This window comes from Triturus cristatus, chromosome 10, assembly GCF_964204655.1.
Source record: "Triturus cristatus chromosome 10, aTriCri1.1, whole genome shotgun sequence".
NCBI classification, from domain to species: Eukaryota; Metazoa; Chordata; class Amphibia; order Caudata; family Salamandridae; genus Triturus; species Triturus cristatus.
In genome coordinates, this window is record NC_140593.1 from 906,212,797 (window position 1) to 906,232,210 (window position 19,414).

The following is a 19,414-nucleotide window of genomic DNA, read 5'->3' on the forward strand; positions in this document are numbered from 1 at the left end:
TTTAGGTCGCTCCAACTATCCTCCACCAAATTCAAAAATTCCTTTTCCACATCTGACATCAAGCAATTCAAATTATGTCTGTGTGCATATGCCATATCTAATGATTTAAGAGACACAAAATATTTGCCTGTAATCTCTGCACCTTTAAAATAAGGATTGTTATTCAAATGGAACTTGTGGAAGAACTACAACATAATTTGAAAAATGAAATTGAAAACTGCCTTCACCATAAAATATACTTAGTAGGAGACTACAAGAAATCCCATATGTCAGAGGGAGATGGTGATAAGTAAATTCTGTTTGATGCAGAAGCGGGAAACTGAGTACAAACATAGCAACTTCTAGCATTCACCCTGTATATATACTCACAAAGCAATCTAAAATTAATCTTCGAGGTGTAATCCCCTTATGATACATCTTTATGTAATTTCTTAACTGCCCACAACTGCATGTTACTATCAGAAGAATGGGGCATGGTAGGGCAGCAGTAGATTTATATTCTACTGAGCTATATGTAGAAGAATATACTCCTTATAAGCAATATAGCTAATGCTAAAACTAAAGCCATTAGTGTGCCTACTATGATGTATCTACGCATACTAGTATTAGATCGGCTCCCATTACTTCATTGAATTCTAAACCGTGGGTGGAACATAGCAGCTGCAGAGACTTCTCTGTCAGTTTCCACCTGTGCTAACAGCAGAAGCAAGTTTGAATGATTGTGCAACATAACTATGTATGAATTCTTTATGAATCAGCTTTTTTCCCTGCAAAATTTATTAAATGTTTTTGATAATAAATGGTCCTAACTCCTTCACTATTAGTCGCAATATGAAATGCTTCAGTTCATCGACTAGCACAGGAAACCCGTCTGAATCCCAAAAGGGAAATTCAGCCACATCTAAGATAAGATGTCTCAAGACACTTAGTCTTGTCAAAAAAGGAAGTTCAAGGGTAAGATCAAACTGAAGATCAATTTCCCAAAGCTTCAATTGTACTTTCACAGTGATCCCAAAATTCCCAGAACTCGTTCTACCTGCCATTTAAAAGAAAGTATGTCCATTCAGTGGATGAGTACCCTCCAATAGGGCACTCTTGTTTGTTTCAACATCCTGAGTGTTGTCTCTTCTCCTCCTTCACTCAGGTCTGAATTCTCTATATCCTCTGGGATATCTGGGAGATCAGTTTCTGCTTGCGGGACCCCCCTCCTGCCTTCTCAGCCAATGTTCTTCTGCTGCTGTCCCCAGCAGTTCTCTAGCACTAGGCCCTTCATCAGGGTCCATGTCTATGTCTGTTATGACTGCTTGATTAGCCTCTCCTTCGCCAGTTTTGTCATTCAACTCTCCAGAGCTCTCCTCAGGCCGATTAAGTGCTATTTCAGTTTCTGACTATTCCCCTACAGCTTGACTAACCTGCTCCTGTGATCCCTCAACCAGCACTGGCTCTTCTGGTACAGTTGCTGTTATTTCATCAAGGAGACATGGAACCCTGTGAGTGTGGGCAGCATGGATCCAAAAAGGGAGACTTCCGCACTTCACAGCAGTTGTAGTTACTCATAGGACTTGGTAAGGCCCACGCCAACAAGGTTCCAAACAAGACTTCCGTACATGTTTCTTCTCCACTACCCATTCTCCGGGACTTAGGTCGTGACACTGATCCTGGTGTAGCAGCTTCAACCTGATAAGACAGAGAATGCACTACAGCATCAGTGGTGTCATCAGTAATGTCATTGACCATGTCATGAGTGATGAAATATGTGAGATCATAAGCAGTGCATTGTGGGGTATTAAGTTATAGTTAGCTCAGATAACTATAACTGCTGAATTTCTATGGTTTTGTACAAGTGAAATCTGAACCTAATTATAATGTCCTCGTAACCTTTGGTTTTTCAGTGAATTTTGAAGGTTTTTCAAATTGATTTCCTAACTATGAAATTGCTGTAACCTTTGTTTTTTTCAGTGAATTTCTATGTTTTTTAAATTCCGTTTCCTAATTATAATGTCCGCATAACGTTTGTTTTTTTCAGTGAATTTCTATGATTTTTCTAGCTTTTTTTCCTTAAATGTGATCTGTAATGTTTCACAGTGGATGTGTGAGGATGAGCAGTCCTACCATGATGTCTGTCTGACATAGGGGACTCTGCTGGACCACGTCGAGGAGGAGGGCAGCCTGGAGACACCGTGATAAAGGCAAGTGTGCTTAATTTACCTTAATTTTAATTTTAAAAATAATTATTGAGGGGGTGGAGGCAGGGCAAAAATCTACAAGCTCCGCCAGCGGATCGGAGTTCTCTGCCCGTGGAGCAGAGCTTTCTGCCCATGGTTACTGACAACAGCTATCAACTCCCTCACCCCCTTAAAGAACATAATGTAGTCAGAAAAAAGCCTACTGCCCCCTGGTTTTCAGAAAAGTTGAGGAAACTTAGACAAACCTGTCGCTGCCAAGAGAGGTTCTGGCGGCGACATCTTGACTCAATCGAAAAAGATAATTGCAAAAAGAAGCTAGTGGAATACAAAACAGCCATCAAAGAAGAAAAATCATGATTTTACTCTCAAAAGACAGAATTGCTCTAATCTCATCGGGAACTATTTAATGTGATCAACTCTCTCTCTTCTCCCCCTGTTCAACTATACAAGGACAGTTCGCAGGACTTCTGTGACAAGATGGTGGAATACTTCCACTGAAAAATCCTAGAAATCTATTCCTTCCTGGACAACCTTAAATCAGAGCTTTCTAACACGGCTCAAATAACTATCTCTGAACATTATAACCCTCCTAACTCAGACGAGAGGGGAGCCACACTGTCCACCTTTGTTCCCCTGTATCATGAGCAGACGCATCATCTCTTAGGGAGAATTACTTTCGGTGTCACATAGCCCATAGCTACATTGTCGTCTTCACTAACTTAGCATGAGCACGCTGCAGCTTGCCTGCTGCTTTGTGCACGTTACTACATGTCTTTATTTTTTGCAATGATTTTGATGGCTGTTTTTCACATGAGAACTCATCGCTGTTTTCACTCTCTGCATGTTCCAGGGATTCAGACTGAACATCATTTGCAAATTCGAACAACAATGCCCCTCGTTATTTTGTTCTGGCCAGGGCTTAGCCCTTAGACAAAACATACCGATACAGCTATTGTTTGGACAATGTACTTTGGTTTTTAGTGGGAACACAAATAGATAGCACACACTTGATGAGGGACCTTTCCAATTAGAAGAGCGAAACAGCACCTATGATGTAGATCTACCATCTGTAGGCTATGGTATGGGGTCTGCTGACAAAGCCCAGAGATCTTCTAATTTATAATAATACTACTTCTTAGAAAGGGGAGGGACGTTTCCATGATGACGTCTCCCTTCATGATTTATAGACTAGCTGCTGTGCTGACTGTATTTGTACTCTACATTTTCCTACTTGTTGTGGCATGTATATTGTATCTTAGTTAAAATAAATATTTTGAACTTGTTCGTGCCTCTGTCAGATCTTATTGTGGACAAGTACAGGAGTGCGAGCAAAAGGGTGTGTCTTGTTACCATGATTCCTGAGAGATCTGGGAGTGTTGTGTTCTGGGGTGTCTAATCATTTGTTTCTCTGTGAGTGAGTAGGAGAGCAAGTGGGACACGACACAATAGCTAGTCGGGGCTGCGCTTATGGGTACTAAGGTGGTATGACGACTCAGTCCCTATACACCAAGGTCCTATAATCCTGCGCATAGTTCTGTATTTGTGCAGAATCCCTGCAACATGGCGCCACCAACGTTTAGTCTGGTACTTAATCACAGGACTTCTGAGTAGCGCTTGTCCACAATACCCTTTCACTGGTTCCCAGAGATGTCCGTGGTGGGGGGGGACCTTAACCTTCTATATTTGTGTATTTATAGGTTTTCAAGCTTGAGATTTTAAAGGTTTTCTTTACCCCCTTTTGCGCTACCATTTTCTTTGTTTCTTTGTCCCCTTTGTTTCTTTGTCCTATTTCTAATTTCTAATCTATTTCCAACTTTCGAGAAGGCATGGTAGCCGTTGCCAAATGGATAAAAAACAGCTGCTTACAACTAAACACCAACAAAACGGAAGTACTCATCATGGGCCCAAACTCCGATGCCTGGAATGACACCTGGTGGCCCCCCACCCTCGGAAGCCCGCCCACCCCCACAGACCACGCATGCAACCTTGAAATCATCCTGGACTCAGAGCTCAAAATGGACCATCAGATCAACTCCGACTCGTCCTCCTGCTTCCACACCCTCCACCTCCTACGTAAGACCTTCAAATGGATCCCCCTCGAACACAGAAAGATCGTCACTCACGCCCTAGTCACCAGCAGGCTCGACTACGGCAACGCACTCTATGCCGGAATAAACAAAAACCTCACCCGCAAGCTACAGAACATCCAAAACACCGCCGAAAGTCTGGTCCTCAACCTGCCAAGACACTGCCACATCTCCCAACACCTGCTCACACTCCACTGGCTCCCCATCATAGCTAGAGTCACCTTCAAGATGCTAACCCACGCTCACAAGGCCCTCCATGACACCGGATCAGGATACCTGAACAGCCGACTCAAATTCCACACACCCCAAAAGACCCTACGATCAACCCAGCTCTCCTACGCTGTGGTCCCCTGCACCAGAAAGACCAGATTGGGAGGCCGCTCCTTCTCCTTCCGCATGGCCAGAGCCTGGAACGACCTTCCGCTCCACCTCAGACAGACAACATTGCTCCCCATCTTCCAAGAAACCTCAAAACCTGGCACTTCGACAGACCCCTCCTTGATGCACTGGAACCTGTGACCCCCCACACCCCCAGCATCTTGAGACCCTTACGGGTGAGTAGCCGCGCTTAACAAACACCTGATTGATTGATTGATATGGCACAACACATCGCTATTAATTTGAGGCACATAACTGCAAGGTGGTTACAGCTTTTTTGGCTCACCATGGTGTCCCCAATACAGGGGCTGACTTTGTTTTTGTTGTCGAAGCGGACCCAGCTTCTTGCTTTGAAATATTTTATTCTTAGGTTACATTCCCCGCGGTGGATGGGAATGATAATTTGTTTCATGAATATATGAGGGCTGCTGTTCTGGTGGCTTATTGTCCATATGTTCACAGCGTGGGAGCACACCATTTGGTTTAATGGTGCCCTTCCTCACCCTGTTACTGCTGTTCGAATGGGCTCCTTATCCATCGATGGGGCCACATAGCCAGTTTTGGCTGGTTTTACACCACATCCAAACTATCTTCCTGTTACACTCGCAGAGCTACGTCAGCTACATACAACATTGATTCATATACAAAGAAGTGTTATCCAATTTATGTCACTTGCTATTCAAGTGGCTCTGGCTGGAGCCGCTCCTCGACCACCAGGACATGGTGGTGGTCTTGTCATTATTCCTGTCATGATTAACTCAGTGATGGGTAAACGTCTCAAAACAGGGATTACTTGCCATTTTGTCTGGCACAAAAATTTTAGCAATTTGAGGCTGTTTTTCCACATACTACTCCTATATAAAAACACAGGATCCTTACTATGAGTTTATCAAGTGGTTTGATTCCTGCTTTAGCCAACTGCACTGCTTTGGCACCCCCTGCATGAGCGTTCTACTGAACGTTCTTAAGAATGTACAAGATGAACATGGGGCTGGTCCAGCCCTGGATTTGGGGATGAAGTTAGTGGGCCTGTTCCCTATTTTCTCCGATATGATTCTGGCCAGTACTAAAGGTGAAGCTGTTTGCTTACAAGTACGTCAACGCATAGCGGCGGCGGCTGCATTGGATCGTCAGCGACAGTTGCCGATTATCATAGCGGATGTATATACATCTTTGGGTCGAAATATCTTAGGTGTTCAGCCGTTTAGTCAATCACCCATTAATCTCCCTCCTGACAAGGAGGGTCATCCAGTCTTTACTAAGAAAAAGGCTTGGAATAGAAATCAGCGGCAGCTTCACCGGAAGCATGGTTCACGTACAGGTTCGCCTCCACCTGACGCTCCTGAGCGTAGATATGATTTGTGTGACTGCTCTAAAATTAAAACACCTGAGAGGTTCCTGATCCCCATTTTCCTCGTTCCTTTCAGGAATCATCAGATCAACAGTTCGGCAGGGGAGGGCATCAGGATCGCAGACAATGCGGGTCTACGCAAACAAGACGTGACCCATGGCGCCAGTTTGATGTAAAAGTCAACCGGAGGAACCACCTCATTATCGACCCCAATTTCAGAAGAAAAATTTTGCCACTTTGACTGCAAAGTATGCCTCAGATGGTAAGAACCCTGCTCCTTAACAGGAGTTGGGTGGTAACCCTCCTCGACAGCACGGCGGAGGTTACCATAGTGCGGCAGACACTCCACCAGCGTCTGGAGGCGAAATAAATTAACACATTTATTACAGTAGAGACAGCTGATACTCGTGTTGCCCCTCCAGATAGACTTTATGAAGTACTCCTCCAAATTGAAGGTGATATTAAATGCCCAATTAAAGCATTGTTTTGGGAAAACCTCACTTCTTCCTTTGATATTTTGTTGGCGGAGGTTGATTGGCTTCCCCCTATTTTTCTAGCTTCCTCTAGAGGGGGAGATGTCATTCTTCCTAGTTTTCCACAATATGTTCCTGATGATGATAAAATGGCTTATGCCTTGAAGTTGGCATTATCCTTATCCTTGTTATATCTCAATCAGGCAGGTTGGGATGAAGGTTCCTCAGTTCATGTGATTCCTTTGCATTCCATACCTCAGCCCCAACCACAGTATCCAATTAAAAGAGAACGTAAGGCATCCGTATGTGAAATCTTGACCCAATTTGAATCCCAGGGTGTGATTGAAACCTGTGATTCGTCCATGAATAATCCTCTTTTTTCTGATATTGAAACCAGATGGTTTGTATCACATAGTTTTAGATTACATGGTTGTACCTTTGCGGTTCAGAACACACATAGCTGTGCGTTAGTGAATAACATTATTCGCAAAAAATACAGAACCACCTTGGATATTTCCAATGGATTTTTCAGTCACTCTTTGGCTACTAAGAGCTGTGATTTGACCGCATTTAGAGCGTTGGGCAATCTGCGCTGATATGCAAGATTGCAATGGGAGATAAGAATAGCCCTGGTGTACTTGCAGCAGGCATAGTGTCCCTTTTGCATGAGATTGACCCTGATGCCTTCTTGTACACCGATGACATATACTTGACTGATGATGAATTAAAGCTGCATCTCCTGCGTGTACACCACATTATCACAAATTTTGCAAACGGTGGTTACAAATTAAATTTTGCTAAGTCACACATCGCCTTCTTGTCTGTAGTTTTTCTTGGTAACAAAATTAACAATGAAGGTAGGGGTTGTTCCCCCACCTTCTGGAGAAATGTGCTCTATTGCAACTTCCATATACACTTAAAAAATTGCAATCTTGGTGTTTTGTTTTATTTTGGGTGGACATACATTCCTAATTATGCCCAGAGTATCAATCCTCTTCACTCATTAATACAACCTTCTTTTTCAGCTTCCTGTTGGCTTCCAGAACATACCTCGATTCTTTGGTCTCTGCAGTCTGATCTGCTTGCGACCAACTTCTTGTTAACAAGAAACAAGTCTACTAATTTGGTTATAAGGATTGTACCAGGAGCATTAGGTTTTACCTACTTGACTTTCAATGAAGGGGACATGGTCCCTATTGCTTACAAATCGCATTTGTATACTCCTGCTGAGATGCGTTTCTCCTCTACAGAAAAGATTTTCACCGCTGTCCAGATGGCAATTCTTAAGGAAGGCTCTTTGGCTCAAGGTAAATTCATTTTTATGGTTTCGCTGGAACCTGCTTTAGGAGCAGTTACAAAAGCTAGTGTTCCGTATTCCAAAGCCTTGCATCCACGTTGGATACAATAGGCAAGTTCTTTGACATTGGCTGATGTCAACTATATCTTTAACCCTTCTTTGCAAACACAGGAGTTTTTACAATATGAACATGTTCATCCATCTCCTTTGTCATTACGCCCTCTTGAATGCATTATTTACACTGACAGATCTGCGCAGCCAGCCGTCGTTTCTAAGCATGCTTATTCTAAAGCCTGCGTGATTGTGGCAGGAAAGATTGTTAACAGGGATTTAAAATCCTCCTTGGTGCACAGACAGTCTCTGGGTAATTGCACAGCTAAATTGCCAGACTACGTGCTTTGGTTTTAGTACTTGAGTTTGCAGATGCTGATGTTTCTACACTTATTGTGTGCAATTCTTTTTACCATGTACAATCCTTCAATGACAATTTATTCTTCTGGACACAAAATGATTTTAGTGATTCTAAAGGAAGCGCACTTAAGGAACATTTGCCACTCACACATGTTATCCATACTTTGGGCCATCAACGTGTGGGAGCACATGCTGTTAGTAATTCGCTGTCTGATGAGGCAGCCAAATCTGCAGTAGCCACTTGTTCAGTAGCAGCAGTCACTAGGTCTAAGACTAAATGTGATAATGATATTTTAGAGGCCATAGCTGCAATGAAAGATGGAACAGAGTTTCCCCAAGGTTTCCCTTCACATTCTTCCTACCACTTGTCCTCTGATTAACTTCCATTTATGACTATTCCATCTGCGGGGTATCGGCTGATTCCTAACGAGGACCGCAGACTTTCTTTAATAGTTGCTGCACATTGAGGAGTTGCCTTCTGCACATGTTGGAGTGATGGCAACCATTTCCCTTTTACCACAACGTTTTTGGTGGAGTGGTTTATATCAGCAACCTCGAACATATGTTCTTTCGTGTGACATTTGTAAAAAAATTAAACCTTCTACTGTTTCGCGCCCACCTCATACTCAACTGTTCATTTCAAATCAGCCATTTTGCTGTATTTATCTTGATCACTGCAAGCCTTTATCGTCTGACACTGCATTGGAGTGGACTCATGCACTAGATTCCCTTGGGTTTGTCCGCAACGCAGTGCTGATGTTGGAACTGTTATCGAGGATTTGCGTACCTTTTTATCAGGACACTTGCCCGTGGCACATTCCAGTCAGACCAAGGTCAGGCTTTTGCCTTTAAGGCTTCCCGTGATGCGATGAAGTCTCTGGGGATGCAGGTGCAATTTTCACAGTCCCTATTGATTTCAAATCATTTTTGTGTAATCCTGCTGAGATGCGTTTCTCCTCTAAAGAAAAGATTTTGACTGCTGTCCAGATGGCGATTCTTAAGGAACGCTCTTTGGCTCAGGGTAAACGCATTTTTATGGTTTCGCTGGTACCTGCTTTAGAAGCAGATACAAAAGCTAGTGTCCCGAATTCCAAAGCCTTGCATCCGCGTTGGATACAATAGGCAAGTTCTTTTACATTGGCTGATGCCAACTTTATCTTTAACCCTCCTTTGCAAACACAGGGGTTTTTACAATATGAACATGTTCATCTTCCTCCTTTGTCATTACTCCCTCTTGATCAGTACGAATGCGTTATTTACACTGACTGTTCTGCGTAGCCAGCCGTGGGTTCTAAGCATTCTTATTCTGAAGTCTGCGTGATCGTGGCAGGAAAGATTGTTAACAGGGATTTTAAATCCTCCTTGGTGCACACACAGTCTCTTGGTAATTGCACAGCTAAATTGGCGGACTACATGCTTTCGTTTTAGCACTCGAGTTTGCAGATGCTGATGTTCCTATGCTTATTGTGTGCAATTCTTGAGTGGATTCATGCACTAGATTCCTTTGGGTTTGTCGGCAACGCAGTGCCGATGTTGGAACTGTTATCAAGGATTTGCATGTCTTTTTATCAGTACACTTGCCCGTGGCACCTTCCATTCAGACCAAGGTCAGGCTTTTGCCTTTAAGGCTTACCATGATGCAATGAAGTCTCTGGGGATCAAGGTGCAATTTTCATCTCCATATCGGCCTGATGGCAATTCTGTTGTAGAGCGGATGAACTATGACTTAAAGCAATCTTTAACAGCTTGCGTATTAGGTACTGGCAGGGGCTGGCTGGCTCATCTTTACGGAGTCGAATGTGCACTTAATAATCTCCTTAGAGGATCTCTGCGTGGGAGGACCCCATAAAAAATGCTCTTTGGTATTCAAATGTTTGTGCCAGACCTTGATGGTCTAGACTTGTGGCGGCTGCCGCAACCTTTGAGGTAGATAATCATTGTGATATGTTACACAATCCACAAAAGGCTTGTGATTCACAAGCAATAGCCCATTCACCCTCTTCCAGGGTTGCAGTGGTGCTGATTCCTGTTTCTGTCTGTCTTCCTAAAGTTGGAGATATGGTGTGTGAGAAAGTGGAGAACTAAAAAGAATTTGGTCTGTCATATTGTGCACCAGTAAGAGTTCTTGGTGTGAGAGGAACCCGTACTATGATTCTGCCTCCACTTCCTGGTCATAAGGAGAATCGATACATCTTAATCAAACATGTCAAGCTATTGCCAATTCTGAATAGTAGGCCTGCAAGCATTCCATCCCGAAATGTTCCACTGAATCTGATGGTGTGGCAATGTCTAGAATGTCATGATGCAAATATGATGTAAAAGAACTGCATCATGACTGAGAGTTCTAAATGGGACCAGTATTAGTCTGTATGCTGGAGGTTGTTGCAGCTGTATATGTAACTTCAATAAAGTTACTTCAAATTCATCTGAATTGGGGGCGTGGCTTGGACGGCAGTCGAGATGGCCGCCTGACTCCGTCGCTCCGTCGGTCCGGGGGAAAACGCTGCCCTTCCCGTGCCCTGTGGCTGACTGTTCGCGCCTCAGGCCGAGCGTATCCTGCCATGTGAGATGCCGGGCACAAGAGGAGCCCTCTGACACCAGCGGTGGTCCCTGCACAGGCGATTTTCAGGACATCTTGCTTCGCGGCGCGAAGCGGGAAAAAAACCAAGATGGCGCCTCCCCGTTAGTCCGAGTGGGATGCTCCCGATCGACAGAGCCGTGGTCTCCCTGCAAGTACCCTGCATGTATTCATTCTAATGACTGCTAACTCTCACTGTTGGCGCCTTGCTGGCACTGTTCACTCGGCGCCTTTGCTGTTTCTGCGAACTGGCTGCCACTGAATCGACATGCCTGACCTCAATATGGTGGCGGTGACGGCGAGACCGAGAGTTCCCAAGCGCAATTAACTTAACTAATCTAACCTGCGCTACTCAGATAAAGCCTACCAAGGAGATGATTATCCACAAAATTGTCAGCGCGACCCTGGTTCCAACCCATTCCAAGTCATGGTCTGTGTCCGGCTCGTCTCTCCCAGATAGCAGGGCGCAAACACCTGAGTTTGATCTCCACTGTTCCCACTCCTGGTCCCATGAGCTCTGACGCAATCTAGGGTTGGGGACTTACGGAGGGAAGGAATCATGTATCAGACTCGGCCACGCTGAGCCCCGTGCCCTGCGCGCTCCAGGGGCGATTCAGCTGGCGATTCAGCGGAGGGTAAGTTTGGGACACTAGGCTGGGAACGGCTTTGGCCCTGTAGCTGCGTGTACCTGTCCACCTCATTATAACTCTTGCTGCCTCTGTGACTTTGCCGCACGGCCTTTTGGCGACTAACCCCCTCACACCTCTTTGATTGGACGGCCGGCTGCAAAGTTGTGGCCATTTGGTCTGCTGGTTTCTCGCATACTATGCGATCTTCATAAAGTCTATGCAGCCATCCTCTCTTTCCAAGCTCGGTGCTGTTGGTAGTTGATAGTCAATATTGCGAGCCGGGTGTACAGACCAGCTACTTATCCAATTGTTACCACGACCTCCAGAATGGCTGATCGCGAATCTAAGCTGGTTCACAAGAGAAACAAAGGTGATCCTTCACAGTCAGACTCACCTATCAAAATGAAACCAGATAGCAATAGCACTTTGGAGTTAATTCTGAAAAAGCTGGCTGATGTCCATGAGTTGGCCAATTCGACCAAACAAACTACTGACACTATACAACTGGAGATAACGGCCATCAGAGCAGACATGAATGCTGTGAATAACAGACTTTCCGTTGCTGAACAGAGGATCAGTGATGTTGAGGACATTGTTTCCAAGTCAAGTAAGGAGACGAAAGCCTTGTCGAACATGTCCTCTATGCTCCTAAGACAGACGGCCGAGTTGGAAGACCGTAATCGTAGGGGCAACATCCGAATTCTTGGTGTTCCGGAGGGTTCAGAGGATCCTCTGGGCTCCTGTTTAGCCTTTCTGGAGGACTGGATTCCTAAGTTCACTGGCATAACGTTCGATCAGCCTTTTGAATTGGACAGAGCACACAGAATCCCTTCATTCAAATCCTCATCTCGGCAGGGGGTCCGCCCAATCATTTGTAAACCTCTGCGTTTCCGCCACGTAGAAGCAATACTTGCCCACGCCAGGAAAAATCACCATCTCATCTGGAAGGGTAACAAAATCATCTTTACCCAAGACTTTTCGAAACCTACTGTGGACACTCGTAGGGGGTTCCTAAGTCTGAGAGACAAAATGAAATCCAGAGGTATTCTGTTCTCCTTCGTCGGGCCTGCTAGGTTCAAGATCACCGAGGGGGGGAAACACCTCTTTTTCAACGACCCCGGAGCCCTTGCGTCCTATCTAGAAGGCCCTCCTACTCAGGACATGGACTCATCACAACTTTTGGCCAGCAAGAGAAAATCCTCACCAGGCCCGGCGTAGCGCATGTACTGATTCCTCTGCTCTTCTTGTTATTGCCCTGTTCAGGTGTTCCGATGCGACGTATTGGCTCATTTGGTATTTGAGTCCTGTGGGTTGTACAGATCTTTATTTGTTTGATTTGCCACTCGGATATGTCGACAGTTACTTGTATTCGAATTGCATTCTTTACCAAAGGCTCTTTGAGAGTTGGGTACTGGGAAGGTATGTTTGTGTATATATTCTGACCATGTTGTTTCCCCTGGGGTGCGGGTGGACGCTTCTGTCGTCGCCCCTCCCACATGCTAAGTTTTGAGGGAGGGGTGGGGTGGGTGGGTGTGGGGGGGGTTTGGGTTGAGAGCGCCCACGTTTATATAACCATTTTTATGGTTTTCACAGTTGCTTCCTCATATGCTCTCCTTCTACTTTCCTTCCGCCTTCTCTTTTCTTTCCTTTCCTCCTTCTGCTTGTCTCTTCTCTCTATCTGGCGCCTCCTACTCTCTAGACATGTCAAGTGGCCTATGTACCGTATGCTTTGTTTGGGTTGGGATTGTCCGGTTTCCAGATGTGTAATACAGTTGTGGATGTATGTTTATATTGGCGCCCACATTGGGCCTGCGCTGTGGTCTTTAGTATTTTCGCATTTGTCCTTATGTCACGACCCATATTTGTTGAGTTCACCATATAGATACATTCCTCATGATCAATGACAAACAAGGGGTCCTTTTGAGCGACCTGAAGATAGCCTCTCTAAATGTCAAAGGCCTTAACCACCCTGTGAAAAGACGTAAGGTCTTAGAGTACTTAGCCAAAACCAAAAGCGACATAGTGCTGCTACAGGAGACTAAACTTTCCGAAGTAGACAATAATCTGGTGAAAGGCAACTGGATTTCGCAATTGGCATGCTCATCGGCAGTTAAGAAGACCTTGATCTCGAGATCTGCTAATATCACGCTAGAATCTTCCCAGCACGACGATGAGGGCCGTTTCCTGCTCACCCACTTGAGGAGAGACGAAGACGTAATACATGTGATCAATATTTATGGGCCCAACACAGATGACCCCACCTTTTGGTCTGGCGTCTCTGACAAGCTAGATGGTATCCCTCGGGAAGATTTAATAATAATGGCAGGGGACTTCAATCTCCCCCTGGACCTGATAATTGACAGACAGTCCAATTGCCAATACCATCCCACAAGCTCACACGCTGAGCTCACCACTATTTGCTCTAAATTTAACCATAAAGATCCCTGGAGACTCCAACACCCAGACTCAAGGGATTACACTTTTTACTCGGCCCCTCACAATTCCTACACTAGGATTGATTATATCCTTGTCTCTGGCGCATACACCAGCCTCATTGAGTCCTCTGATATTGCTCCAAGATTGATTTCCGACCACTCTTGCATCTCTCTTACCTTAACCGGAAGCCACAGAGAACAAACTCCCAAACGGTGGCGGTTTAACAACGATGTCCTATCGGACCCTGAAGATAAAAAAAAGATTGCGGAGGCCATTTCAGAATACCTTGGCCACAACAAGGTGTCTGATACTAATATAAACACGCACTGGGACGCATTGAAGGCCACTATACGGGGGCTAATCATTGCGATAAAAACAAAAATAAATAAACGTATGAACCAGGGACTTCTTCAATTAGAACGGGAAATTAGAGACTTAGAGACCGCCCATATTGCCTCCTTAAATGATTCTACTCTACTCTTGACTCTGACACAGAAGAAGTATGAATACAATAAGATATTGAGTGAACGAGCGGGGGTGTGGATTAATAAATTTAAGGCATTGAATCTTTGCGAGGCCAACAAGGCGGGGAAACTTTTGGCTTCATATCTTAAACATAGACAAAACCAACACGTTATCTCTTCAATCAAGGACGCTAATAACCTAACCCACACAACACACAAGGCCATTCTCAATACTTTCAAACAATTCTATCAGGACCTATACTCAAATAATCAGATTTTAGACACTGAGAAGTGCTCTGCTTTTCTCCGTGATCTTAATCTGCCACGACTCTCAGAAGATGACTCTGCCATGCTAGCTATGGAAATCAACAGCTCGGAAATAGATAAGACGGTCAGGTCCTTGAAGGAAAATAAAGCTCCAGGGCCAGACGGCTTTACGGCATCCTTCTATAAGTCTTTCTTAACCCAATTAGGTCCTGCTATGAAACAGGTTTTTAATCATATGGCTGATACTGGACACACACCCGACTCCATGACTGAAGCTAACATTGTTGTTATCCCCAAGGAGGGGAAGGACCCTGTTCTCCCAAAAAATTATAGGCCCATCTCGCTTATAAATGTTGACTGCAAAATATATGCCAAAATTCTCGCGGTCAGACTCAATTCGGTCCTTCTTAAATTAATAAGCAATTCCCAGGTGGGGTTCCTCCGTAACTGTTTATCTAATGATAACACACGACTGTTATGCCACGTATTAGAAAACGCTGCAACCAAAGCTGTACCCTCGATTGCCATCACATTAGATGCCGAGAAGGCCTTCGACAGAGTCTCTTGGTCGTTCTTGGAACGTTGCCTGCACTCCTTTAGCTTGGGTAAGGACTTTATTAAAATGGTTATGTCACTTTACCTAAAACCGACTGGACGTATAGCTGTCAATGGGGCTCTTTCGGAACCCTTCCCCCTATATCAGGGTACCAGGCAGGGATGCCCTCTGTCTCCATCACTTTTTCTCCTGGCGCTAGAACCCCTTCTTCAGGCTATCAAACTCAACGGGGACATTGCGGGTGTGATTATCAACGGTATCCGTGTCAAACTCGCGTATGCGGATGACATTTTGATAGTTACAGAGCGTCCAGACTCCTCCATTACTGCCCTAATGGAGACGATTGCAGAGTATTCTCTGCACTCTGGGTACAAACTTAACAGAGGTAAATCGGAGGTTAAACCACTGAACGTTTTTTGTACTAGCGAAATACTGGGGGACTCTGGGTTAGCATGGCAGTCGAGTTTTATTAAATACCTGGGGATTGAATTTGGTAATAATATTATGGACACCCTGTATCAAAATGAAAAGGTACTCCTACAGAAAATTAAAACACTCTTGGATACCTGGTCCCCTAAATTCATCACGTGGTGGGGGAGAATTGAAACTATCAAGATGATGGTCACTCCTTTAGTTAATTATCTCATAAGTATGCTGCCATTGCTACTGACCGACTCCTTTCACCATAAATTAGATACTCTTCTAACATCCTTTCTGTGGCTTGGTAAAAAAGCCAGAATCAGCATCCGAAAATTGAGGCTTGTATTATATTCCAAAGAAGATGCTCAAACCAGATGTAGATGTTTGAATGGTTTAATCCATGAAGAAAGATCCTATCCACCAGTAAGCAGGACAACAGCACAACTCCAACTGACTTATCCAAGAACTTTTCCTTCCCCAACCTTCCACCCAATAGACTGTACATGTCATACATGGCAACATTAGAATAACTAACTATGTCATACCTAGCAACCAGCTAGAGAAGGAAGATACCACACATCTCCCTTCTTCATAACAAAACAACAAACTAAAAAAAAAACATTGGCACAAAACATCAAAATAAAAACAAAAACATATACAAAATTAAACATAATCTTCCAGTTAAACAGAATACGTATCAATAAAGAAATAAATGTACACAATCAAACATAATCTTTCAAATAACCAGGATATGTAACAACTCTCGACGAGCGTCGGAGCACCTCCGCAGAAGTGCGTGGATTCAAACTTGAAGAATTCTCCCCATTTCTTCCCACAGACCCATTCAACTTATGATGAGCCCCCTTGAAAATAACAACTCTGTTCAGATTCCATACACGGTGGTCTTGCGTCTTGACAGCATTCCTAAAAACCTTAATAACGGTCATAGGATCAAAATACTTTAGACTTGAATTACCAGTTTGACCAGGTTTCTTTACAGCAACTAAGTCACCAACCTTCACCTTCAACGCTTTGACACCTTCCCTAGAATCAAACATAACTTTCCTCTCACGAGCTTTAAAATCCTCTCTTGCCTTGAGTTTACCTTCATCACACACATACTCTTTACCTCTGTTCACACCATACTCATTAACCCAACTGGGATCCAAAAAAGTGTTGGGGATTCTTCTACGAAATAAAAAGAATGGAGTTTTCCCTGTAGTGGAATGAGGAGTTCTTCTATATTCCTCAACTTTCTTTAAAACCTCACTCCTCCAATCCAAAGAAAGAGACTTTGCCAGAGTAATTGTTTCCTTTAACACTCTATTGAATCTCTCCACCATCCCATTAGCCTCAGGATGGTAGAGAGAACATCTCTTATGCACAATCCCACAAGAGCTCAAAAATTCTTTCATTTCTTTCGAAACAAACTGTACCCCATTATCAGACAACATAGATTTGGGGAAACCTTCTCTACCAAACAAACTCTTCAAACATTTAATGATGTTCATTGAATCAATATGAACCAAAAAAAACACCTCTGGCCAGCGAGAGTACAAATCCATCACAACCAAAAGATAAACCTGGGAACCACTAATATTAATAGGGCCCAAAATATCCAGTGAAATCTCATCCCAAGGAGCCTTAGGACGGGACCTCACAACCATTGGCTGAACCCTAGGAATCTTAGATTTATCACTCAGATTACACAAAACACATTCACGAATCTCTCGCTCAATAAACTTGTCCATACCTGGCCACCAATAAGATGACCGCAACCTCTCTTTGGTTTTAGTAATCCCTGGATGACTATCATGACCAAGGTCCACTAATTCCTTCCTTAATTTCACCGGAGGAATAAGTTTAGAACCCCTAAACAGAATACCTCCATCAACCGCCAATTCATTCTTCACGTACCAAAAAGGTCTCGTCATATCAGAACCACACTTCGCACTCAACCAATTGCCACGCATTAACTTCATTACCTCACAAAGAGTACCATCCAGAGCTACTTCCTCAGACCATTTTTCTTCTGAAATATGATGCGGTTCAACCATACAAACACATTCATCACCTTCGTCGACCTCATCACCATCAACACAATACTGAGGGACCAACCTTGAAAACACATCCGCAACCATATTATCCACACCAGGAATATATCTGACAGAAAAAGAATACTCCTGAAGTCCGATCACCCATTTGGTAATCCTACTAGATATCAAATCCAAACCCTTCTCCTCAAATATTTCCACCAAAGGCTTATGGTCTGTTCTCACTTCAAAGTCAATTCCCCACAAAAACTTCTTTAGCTTTTTCACAGCCCAAAAAATTGCAAGGGACTCCCGCTCAACCACCGAATACCGTGACTCCGGTTCCTTCAAAGCACGAGAAAGAAACATGACAGTTCTCACACCTTCTGAACCCACCTGCTGCAACACAGCACCAAGACCCTTCAAACTGGCATCAGTAGTCAAGATAGTTCTCAATCTAGTGTCATAACTTTGCAAAAATGGAGCAGATGCCAATTTTTCCTTAATACTCAAAAATTCCCTTTGACACTCACTTGACCACACGAAGGTAACACCCTTCTTAAGTAAGGATCTCATTTCTGACGTGTGTTCAGAGAACCCTTTAACAAACTTCGCATAATATTCAATCATGCCAAGAAAACTCATAAGCTCATCCTTAGAAGTAGGTGGAGATAACTTGTGAATCGAACTAAGCAAATCTTCTTTTGGTCTAACACCCTTCCCAGAGATGTTATGACCTAGGTAATTCAAAGAATCAGACCTAAATTTACATTTCTCAATTTTCACAGATAAATTACCACTAGCCAACTTTGACAACACAGCTTCCAGACGAGCATCATGTTGCTCCGCATCATTACCGAACACCAGAATGTCGTCTTGATAAACACATACGCCCTTCACACCTCTAAGCAAACTGTCCATAACCCTCTGGAAAACCGAGGAAGCAGAAACAAGACCAAAAGGCATCCTAATGAAACGGAAAGTTCCAAATGGAGTAATAAATGCCGTAAGATCACGACATGATGGTTCCAATTCAATTTGGTGGTATGCCGACGTAAGATCGATTGTACTAAAAACCTTAGCACCACCCAGCAAAACTAACAACTCATTTATATTAGGCAAAGGATACCTATCCACAATCACACATTTGTTCAATTGGCGCAAGTCTACACATAGACGCAAATCGCCATTGGCCTTCCTAGCTGCGACCACCGGAGAAAGCCACTCAGTACCTTCAACTTCTTCAATTATTCCATTTTTTTTTAACTTTTCCAGTTCTTTCTCTACCTCATCCCTAACGGACAAAGGTACGCCCCTAACCTTTGACGTAAAAGGAATCGAATTGTTCTTAAGCTTAATCCTATGCTGATACCCTTTCAAACAACCCAAAGTATCATTGAATACACTGGGAAATCGCACCTTCAATTTTCTAGTAAATTCACACTCATCACCATTACCAACTGCACACACAGGATCCCTCAGCAATATCTGCGGATCTGAATTGGGATCCAAGTACACACCAAGATCACCCTGATGTAACCAACTTATCAAACTATCACCCTTTTTCGATACATACACCTTTCCAGAAGTCATCCTTCCTTGATACTCAATCATGCCCACAAAATACCCATGTAACTTTATTGGTTCGCCCCCATAAGCAACTGGCGTTATATCAGGTTTAAACAATTTCACTTTGTTTCTCAAATGCTTCACATAAAAATCATTGGACACAATTGTTATCTTAGCACCAGAATCAAATAAGACACGAGTCGAATTCCCATCCACAAGGATATCATCAAAAGGGCATGATTTCTTATTGCCATTACAACTCACCTCCGAAACAATCTG